Consider the following 8965-nt stretch of genomic DNA (forward strand, 5'->3'; position numbering starts at 1 on the left):
GTTCATTTTGCAATCACAAAAATATAAAAAAGTAACTTCGAAAGTAATTTCAAAGTAACTCGCTACGTTTTACAGTAGTTAGTAGTTTACTCAATTACTATTACAAATACGTAATTTCTACTCTACTCCAATTACTTTTGGCGTCGATACTCAGTAACTTAACTTAACTACCTTTTTTGAGTAATTTGTACATGTCTGGGTAATAAGAACGTGGTTGCGGATGTCAAGGCGAAAACCAGACTTAGGAAGTAATTCGTTACAACTAACGGATTACTTGTAATTCGTTACTTTTTCAAGAACTTTTTTGTAATTGCCACGCTACTTTCCTCGGGGAGTAATTTGTAATGTACTTTTGCTACAAAATATTGGTAACAAATTACTTTAATTACTGGTTACTTTTTTACATATGAGAATAATACAGTAACTGGAGCAATACGAGCAGAATCTTCAGCAGCATAAAGAGAGCAAGTTCAACAAAATAGAGAACACCAGGAAGTAGAGAATAGCCGAAAAGAAAACACGATTTTTTGGATGACTGGCCACTAGAACAAGAAAAACGGGCAAGGCATGTACAAATGTAGGAAAGACAAGGATTAAGTATGACAACCCCGATTAGACTTTAGGTCGCCTTCCGTTCAGTTTTTCGTTCTCTACCGGGCAAAACAAACTTCCGGTGTTTTGTCAGTTTACAGGTGAACAGAGTGCACCTACACTCTTTCTCTTGAATACAATATTTTATCTTTAGAAGCGCTACCATTATACGGGTGTATAAAAAATGAAAGGTGGTGTTGCAGAACATTTTGAAAAAATATAAAAAATTGTTCGTATTGTTTTCAGGATAAGTGTACGCAAAAAGTAACGTGAAAGTAATTTGTAACGTTACGAGTAAACTAATCCGTTACTTTTCAGCGAAAGTAATTTATAACGGTAGTCCATTACATTTGATGCACAATTTGTAATTGTAAGTCATTGCATTTTTCGAGTAACAAGCACGAATCTGGCAAAAACCATAATCCCCTCCCCCCCCCCCCCCCCCCCCCCAAAAAAAAAAAGTATTTTGTTTATTGTTTTGACACTTTTGTTTTGGGAATTGGGATAATATACGCACACAGATAAGCTGGAAAACTTGATATAAGTGGCGCAAGGTTCGTATCAGGAAAATATAGAAGAAATATGCCGGTGTAACAAACATTATGCACATAATTGGATGGGAACCTCTAAATGTACAGCTACTGATGCTCTAAGTTTTTGGCGTGGCACCTTTAATAACCGGACAGGTAGTAGCAAGAATCTCAATTCAGAAGTAGCAAGTTATGTCTCAGGTCAAGTAAATCACTCCATTTATTTCGTAGCATAGAAACAAAGTGGAATGTATTGCCTGAGTCTGCCTTATAAAATATTAACATGCGTTCGCCCTATTCAGGAAGTTATCGTAAGTTTTAAGCTGGCTGCATTTAAGGTAGTTTTGTATAGTTATCAGCCTCTACTGATTCGATAGCTGTTCAGGCTCTACAAACAAGTTTTTTCTACAGTAATACTAAGCGGTATCAGCTTTTTGCTTCGCCGCTACATGTCTTTGTAGATAACTAATTAAATGAATACATCAATTAATGTATCAATAAATAAATACAATTTTTTTTCAGCCTCTCATGTTGAGATCAGAGTAAGCACCAAGATGGCGAGCTTTCTGAAGCGTTCTGAGGATGGTGTTCCGATCCCCGAAAGGGACGTCGTGGATAGTCAGTTGTCACCGTTTCCGGCACGAATTAAGCAGAACGTCACCATCAAGATTGCAGAAGATGTGCTCTCGAAGGGGAAGAGCGAAAGCCGTACAAACTTCTACTTTTCTGCTCGTGCGCTGAACACAAATGGCCTCGATTCCGAAGCTTCCAACATTGCCCTTGGTATATTCGAGCATCCCTCCCCTGGCGAGAAGCGGAAGCCGCCGGCTTCGAAGAACTCGGGTCCTTTTGTAGGAGTACCAGTAGCTATCGCGCTTCTCGGGATTGTAATTCTGGCGGTTGGCTTCGGGTGACGCTGAACTGTGTCGCAGCAAATTGAACCTGAAGAAGAGCTCCCTCGCATCTACTTCGTTTCTTAAGTTCGGTTACCTTAAAATTCGACGTAAAGGAGCAAAACTTCTTTAAGAGGAACACTGTTATGGCCGACTGTGTGAGACGCACAAAGAGCTGCTTTAAGTAATCAATTTTTAATCCACCTTTCTTCACGAAGATGAGAACATCTTACGCCTGTGATCGTTTGAAAAGACCAAAGTGTTGAATTGCTGTGAAAAAGTGAAGGTGTGAATTCTGCGATCAAAGGTCGTAGATTGTTGGCTGAGGTGGGACAAGAACCTGAGACGTCGAAATTTCAGTCAAGGTCATTGAGAATAAATGCTCTTAAAAAAAGATATTTGGGTTTCTTTTTTTTTTTCTTTTTTTTTTTGAAACACGAGACAAAAAATCCCGGCGAACTGTTGAGGAATCCCAGAAAATCATGCAGCTAAGAATACGAAAAAAGGGTAAAAAGATACTAGGTGCGCACGAACAGCGAGCAATACATTTAACTCGTTAATTTTTTTCCGCACATTGCAATTTTTAGGCCTAATTGTGTAATCAGATTTGACAATATCCGTGGTCTTTCTAATGTTCGCTGTGATCGGCTATCTCCGTGTTCTGCAGGATAGGGAACTCACATACTTATTTTAGGGTGTACGTAGGTTACTAAGGGTTATTTTGGGCAAACTGAAAGGCTGAAACTGAACAGTTGGCGAAAATTGAAAGCATATTTTTAGAATTGCAGTCTGGACAAGCAACTGTTTTGGCAAAGCTAACAGGCGTAGAAAAAAGGCAAGCTGATCTTGAGAATAAGATTGATGGCGTAATTTCAAAGACAAAGGTACTAGAAAGACGCGTTGCACATGTTGAAGAAAGTGAGTTTAAACTTGAAGCCAAATTAGACGACCTTGAAAATAGAAGTCGACGATCAAACTTAGTATTTTTTGGTGTTCCCGACAACTCCAGAAAAGAGACATGCGAAGAATCTGAGAAACTAATAAGGGACTTCTGTAAAGAAACGTTATCTATCGACAATGTTGAGATCGAAAGAGCCCACCGCGTGGGAGCATTTAAAGATGGAAAAAATCGGCCTATCGTTGCGCATTTTGCTGGCTGGAAAGCCAGAGAAAATGTGAGGCGAAATGCATTTAGGTTTAAAAATACCCCGATCAGCGTCTCGGAAGACTTCAGTCCCCTAGTTCAAGAAAAACGGCGGCAACTCTGGAACTACGCAAAATAGAAAAGGCAAAATAAAGAAAACCGGGTCTATTTGAACTATGATAAGATAGTAATAAATGGGCAGACGTTTATCTGGGGCAGCGACACCTGTCAACCAGTCCTGCATCGTCCGACTAATTCCGAGATCGTAGCAGAATGACGACACCTACCTCCTATCAACAGACCAAGCAAAGATGACATTGTTGATATGCCAGAGAAACCTACGGTTCTGGTTGTGAACTGCCGTAGCATCATGAATAAAGTTGATGAGCTTGCATCTTTAATAATGACTTTGAATCCACAGATTGTTATGGGGACCGAATCTTGGTTGGACGATACGGTCTCTGACACTGAGGTTTTTCCGCCGGGATTTACGGTATATGTAAAGACAGACATCGACACGGAGGAGGAGTCTTTTTGCTGGTTTCATCTTGGTGGAGTAGCTGTGCAGTTAAATTTGAGAATGACTCTGAATCGGTGTGGTGTCGCGTTCGTTTTCCCAAAGGGAACTCTGTGGTGTTTGTAACTATCTACCGTCCGCCAGACGGAAATGAAACAAGCATTTCTTTACTCTCAAGTATGTTATCAGTGATACCAGACACCGTCTTTCTGGGAGGCGACTTTAATTTGCCAGACTTTTCGTGGTTAACCGGGACGACGGCAAGAAGCAAATCGCATGTTTATTCTATGTTCACAGAGTTGATAGATACATTTGGTCTGATTCAGTATGTCATGGAGCCGACTCAACCGACGGCAGTTTTAGATCTCGTCTTATGCAATGACCCAAATATTGTTTCTAGCGCCCAGGTATATCCTGGAATAAGTGATCACGATGTTGTTGTTACCGAGTTGAATGTATCAGGCGTACCTGAACAGAAACAAGAGCCACGCAGAGTACTTATCTACGAAAAGGGTAATTTTGCCGCAAACAACAATGCATTACAGACGTATTTTCTAACTTTTTCATGTTTATCTGAGTCATGTACAACAGAAGAGATTTGGATTTTGTTTCGCAATAAAATATTGGAATTAGTTGAGGCTTTCGTACCTTCAAGAACTTTGCGGCAAAGGCGTAAACAAAAACCTTGGTTTAATGCCGATATACGGAAACTACTGGGGAAAGCAAGGCGGGCTTACAAAAAACGTTGTAAAGATAACTCTGTCTTTAATTTGAAAGGGTTAAATATATTAATAATCAAAAGTAACAATAAAGTTAGCTAAGCAGTCATTTTTTACCAGGCTAAACTGCGATCTTAAACGAAACCCTAAGATATTCTGGAAATATGTGAAGACATGCAGGAAAGACGATATTTCTATCCCAGTTCTTAATGTTGACGGCCAAATGTTAAAGGAAAATGTGGAGAAGGCAGAATGCATCAATTCCTACTTTAAATCAGTATTTTCTCCGGGACTCTCTGGGTATGTGGTGGAGTCACCGAATAGTTGTTTTACTGGCATGATGGCGGATATTGATATTGATGTTCATGGTATTGCCTCTCTTTTGCGCGGCCTAGATCAGTCAAAGGCTACTGACCCTGATGGTATATCACCTGTTATTCTCATTAAGTGTTCCGAGATTGTATCACAGTACTTGTCTATTATATTTAAAACGATACTTGAGACAGGGTTGGTCCCAATAGATTGGAAAACGGCGAATGTGATTGCTGTTTTTAAATCCGGAGATAAGAAAATTGTAGAAAATTATAGGCCTATATCATTACCGTCAGTTTGCTCTAAGCTTTTTGAGCATATTTTATATAGCGCAATGTTCAAATATCTTGATAGCTTTAACGTTTTTACTCCATCCCAGCATGGCTTTCGGAGTGGATTTTCATGCAACACGCAGTTAGCAGAGTTCCAGCATTACCTATTAAAAGCAAATGACAAAAATACACAAGTAGACGCAGTCTTTCTAGATTTCAGCAAAGCTTTCGACACGGTACCACACAACCTTCTACTGATAAAACTAGCCTCTATAAATATTAATAGTAAGGTACTAAATTGTATACGAAATTACTTAAGTGACCGTGAGCAATGTGTTGTCTTAAATGGAAGTAAATCCTCAGTCGTTTCCGTGACTTCAGGGGTCCCCCAGGGTAGTGTTCTTGGACCGTTACTGTTTTTGATTTACGTTAACGACTTTGTACAAAATATTCAGTCGACAATAAAACTTTCTGCTGATGATTCCGTTATTTACAGGGAAATAAATTCGACGAGAGACATCGAGATCCTGCAGAGCGATCTAGATAAGGTTGAATACTGGTGTAACCAATGAACATGAGCCTAAATATTGGAAAATGTAACCTCGTTAATTTTGCTAGAAACGTCTCTAAATTTTTTACAAGTTAGACTATCAAAAACCTGAAAATCGGCAATGTCTCTGAGTGTAAATATCTTGGCGTTTATTTTCACCAATCATTTAAATGGAATAAACATATTGACTACACAATTAAAAAGGCCAGTAAAATGTTGTTTTTTATCCGTAGAAATTTCAAACACGCGTCCCGAGACGTAAAAGAAACTCTTTACTTCTTGCACGTAAGGTCAATGCTTGATTATGCGTGCGTTATATGGGATTCATACCAGCAGTATCTCATCGATAGATTAGAGAAACTTCAAAATCAAGCAGCGCGATTTGTCAGTAACAACTACGATCCATAGGCTAGTATGACAGAGGTTAAAACCATGCTGGGATGGGAGCCCTTGAGCATTCGGAGGCAAAAATTAAGATTGAAGTTTTTCCATCGCATTTATTATAATAATACTGGTATTAATAAGAATGATTATCTTTTGGGGCCAACGTATGTTTCAGCAAAGTGTGATAACTCTAGAAAAGTGTTTGAATATTCCTATAAAACAAACAGCTTCTGTCATTCTTTTTTTGTAAAGACAATTAGAGAGTGGAACTTGCTGCCTGATGATGTGGTGAGCACCTTGGACAACAGTGTATTTGTTTCTCGGCTCTATATCTAATATGTGCGGACAAGTGATCACTCTGTGTTTTTATATATGTGTGTTATTTCCCGCCCCTCCTACAATAATGCCCTTGAAGCGATGTAGGTACTCTGTAAACAAACAAACAAGTTTGTGTCTAGTGTGAACGTAACTACCTGAAGCGACCCTAGAAGGCTCCTACACAAGAGCTTCTCTATTGGTTCCGGTGACAGGACTTCTTGTGTTTCTGCAGCAGTGTGCTGCCGCCGACAACGAGATTTTCCAGTGGTGTCATAAAAAGCAATGGGGAAGGGTGGAGCCCTTCCCCCCCCCCCCCCCCTTCCTTCCCTCCAATATATTGAAACCTTTGGAGGGAGGTGATGCTAACCTACTCTAAGGGCGTTACGACGAAGCTTGGACGGTACTCTTAGCCAGCATTTCTGCACTGCCCATACACCACAAGGTATATGTACATATGGTAGCGAAGCTTCCATAGAAGCCCACGTGTCGAAAAAAAGGCGGCTCATGGGGCTTCGCTAGCGCCATCTATGTGTCGTGATAGCATTTCCGGCGGAACAAAAAATAACCAGAAAGTGACGTCGCGTCCGAAAAAAAAAAAAAACGTGACGTCACTTTGATGTATTGTTTGGTGCGAAAATTAAATATAACAAGAAACCGAGACTGCAGGCAAAAAGGATGATCGTCCTTTTTGCCTGCAATCCCGATTTCTAAAGAAAAGTCTCAAACAAAGCTTTCTGGTACTAAAAAATCTCAAACAAAGCTGTGCCAAGATATGTTTGACTTCTTTTAGTGTGTTGTCCTTCTTGCCTGCAGTCTCGGTTTTTTTTTATGTTGAATTTACACCACCCCGTTTGGACTCTTAAATATGCGCGAAAAACATTTAATTTTTGTATGTGGCCGCATTTTTTAGGCAGCTCACTACGAGAATAATGTTTTTTCATCCCACAGAACTACTTTTGCTTTTTTCTTCAGCTTTTCAGAAATGTGGGAGCGGCTTTAAGGTGATTGACCTCACAAACAATGTGAATAACAATAACATTTCTCGAGTGTGTTAGCGTTGAAGATACATAAACAGTAACTCTAATGCAAGTCAAATGTCGCACTAACATTTTATTCACTTAAAACTGCTTACAATTACTCAACCAGAACGCTCGTCAGAAGCATACAATCAGTATCTAGTTTTAAGGTGGAAGAAAACTAGATCAAGACACAAGGCTCATAATGACCGGTAACACGTAACACACTGTACAATTGGCCGCCTGTTGTGTGGGCATTGTCAGTCTATAGACAGCCATTAATATAAAAAATTCAAAGTGTTTCGAGGAAATCTGTGTTCAACAAAAATAACAGCTGATTTTGCCGTTCTTTGGCAAGGTACCATAATCCAGAAAACTTCCTAACTTGAGTATGATGGTGCTGCGTACTCTGTAACCTCCCTTGTACGCGTAAATAGTTTTGGTGCCTTCCAGTACGCTGCAGGTAATAGGCCAGGGTTTCGTCGGACCTTAAAACCACAGGTTTGATTCAGTGACAAACCGACATGAGCATTCAGTAACCCAAAGCACAGTAAGCACCTTGACTTTCGAGATGACCTAATTTTTGATAATTTCACAATTGGATAAACATTGCGAAAAATGACTCAGTCCATGGATATGAAAGCAATAAATATCGTTCTAGATCGCGAAATTGTGCGCCCGTCAGATTTTTTCGAGACATGTTGCAAAATATCGAGCAAACGAAAATAGTCTTTTATACCATACGAAATGCTAGGAAAGCACATATACTACTTTTAAAATGGACGCTGTGTAGTCTCAAGAGCTTAGCCTTTGCACATGCTGCCTAGTTTTACACCTTCCGGATGCATCAACAAGTTCAGTGTGTTTTTTTTTTCGTGCAAACCAGTGTAGCCTGACTCTTGCAGAGAAAACAAGTCGTCATACACATCGTGGTTACAGACAACAAGGGACTTTTGGACCTCCTGATGAAAAAGTACACAAAGAGTGTGCCCTATGTCCTCCTTTGAAATGAGGTTGTTGATCCTCGCCTCGAAAACACGCTCACATACCTCAACGAATGATGTGAAAGAAGGGGAGGGAACTGACAGGTTTCCAAAGTCCGAGTCAGCAGTGCCTTTTACACTCAAGTAAAGTAGCAATTGGTTTCCTTCAGAAAAACATGAATTTTTTTTCTTCAGCTCACATCTCTGAGATGTCCCGAAACAAGAAATTTCGCCCTTAAACTACCCTTCAAAAATCTTGCAGCAAGCCACCCAGCATAATAAACCATGTTGTTTGCTACCATGGACGAAGGGTAGTTTAAGGGAGAATCGTCTACTGCGCTAAGGAAAACTGAGCTTCCCAAGGGTAGAGAAGCAGGGGGTGCCGATAGGCCTACCGGAAGAGTAGCAAGGAGGGACATCATGTCCTCAGCACAGTTTGATTTTTCAGTCAGCTTGAACAAGTTGCTTACCAAAAGATGTCTGAACGTTGCTTGAAACTGACGAGAAGTTGAGTTTGCGTTTGCTCCAGATCTCGAACGTATAATAGCAAAGGTGTTTTCAAGCGTATCCTGGTTTAAGTGGTGGCTTAAAATGTAGGTGAAATCAAAATTAACTGTGAGGTGATTGCAGAGCATCATCCGAGACCTCATTGTCAAGCAAAAGCCCCGAATGCAGTTTGGCTGCCGTCTTCATCCGAGTACTTGTAGGGTTTCAAAAACTTTAATGCACTCTTTGA

General features: G+C 40.1%; 3 pseudogenes; 2 read left to right on the top strand and 1 right to left on the bottom strand.

Annotated features, from left to right (window-relative positions):
* Positions 1 to 2160: 2160 nt before the first annotated feature.
* On the top strand, positions 2161 to 3435 carry LOC120842500 (annotated as a pseudogene).
* Positions 3436 to 3561: 126 nt separating this feature from the next.
* LOC115309096 lies at positions 3562 to 4449 on the top strand (annotated as a pseudogene).
* A 3592-nt stretch (positions 4450 to 8041) lies between these two features.
* LOC120842503 lies at positions 8042 to 8706 on the bottom strand (annotated as a pseudogene).
* Between the last annotated feature and the right edge of the window lie 259 nt (positions 8707 to 8965).

This window comes from Ixodes scapularis, unplaced genomic scaffold (assembly GCF_016920785.2).
Source record: "Ixodes scapularis isolate PalLabHiFi unplaced genomic scaffold, ASM1692078v2 ptg001164l_1__unscaffolded, whole genome shotgun sequence".
In the NCBI taxonomy this organism is placed as follows: domain Eukaryota; kingdom Metazoa; phylum Arthropoda; class Arachnida; order Ixodida; family Ixodidae; genus Ixodes; species Ixodes scapularis.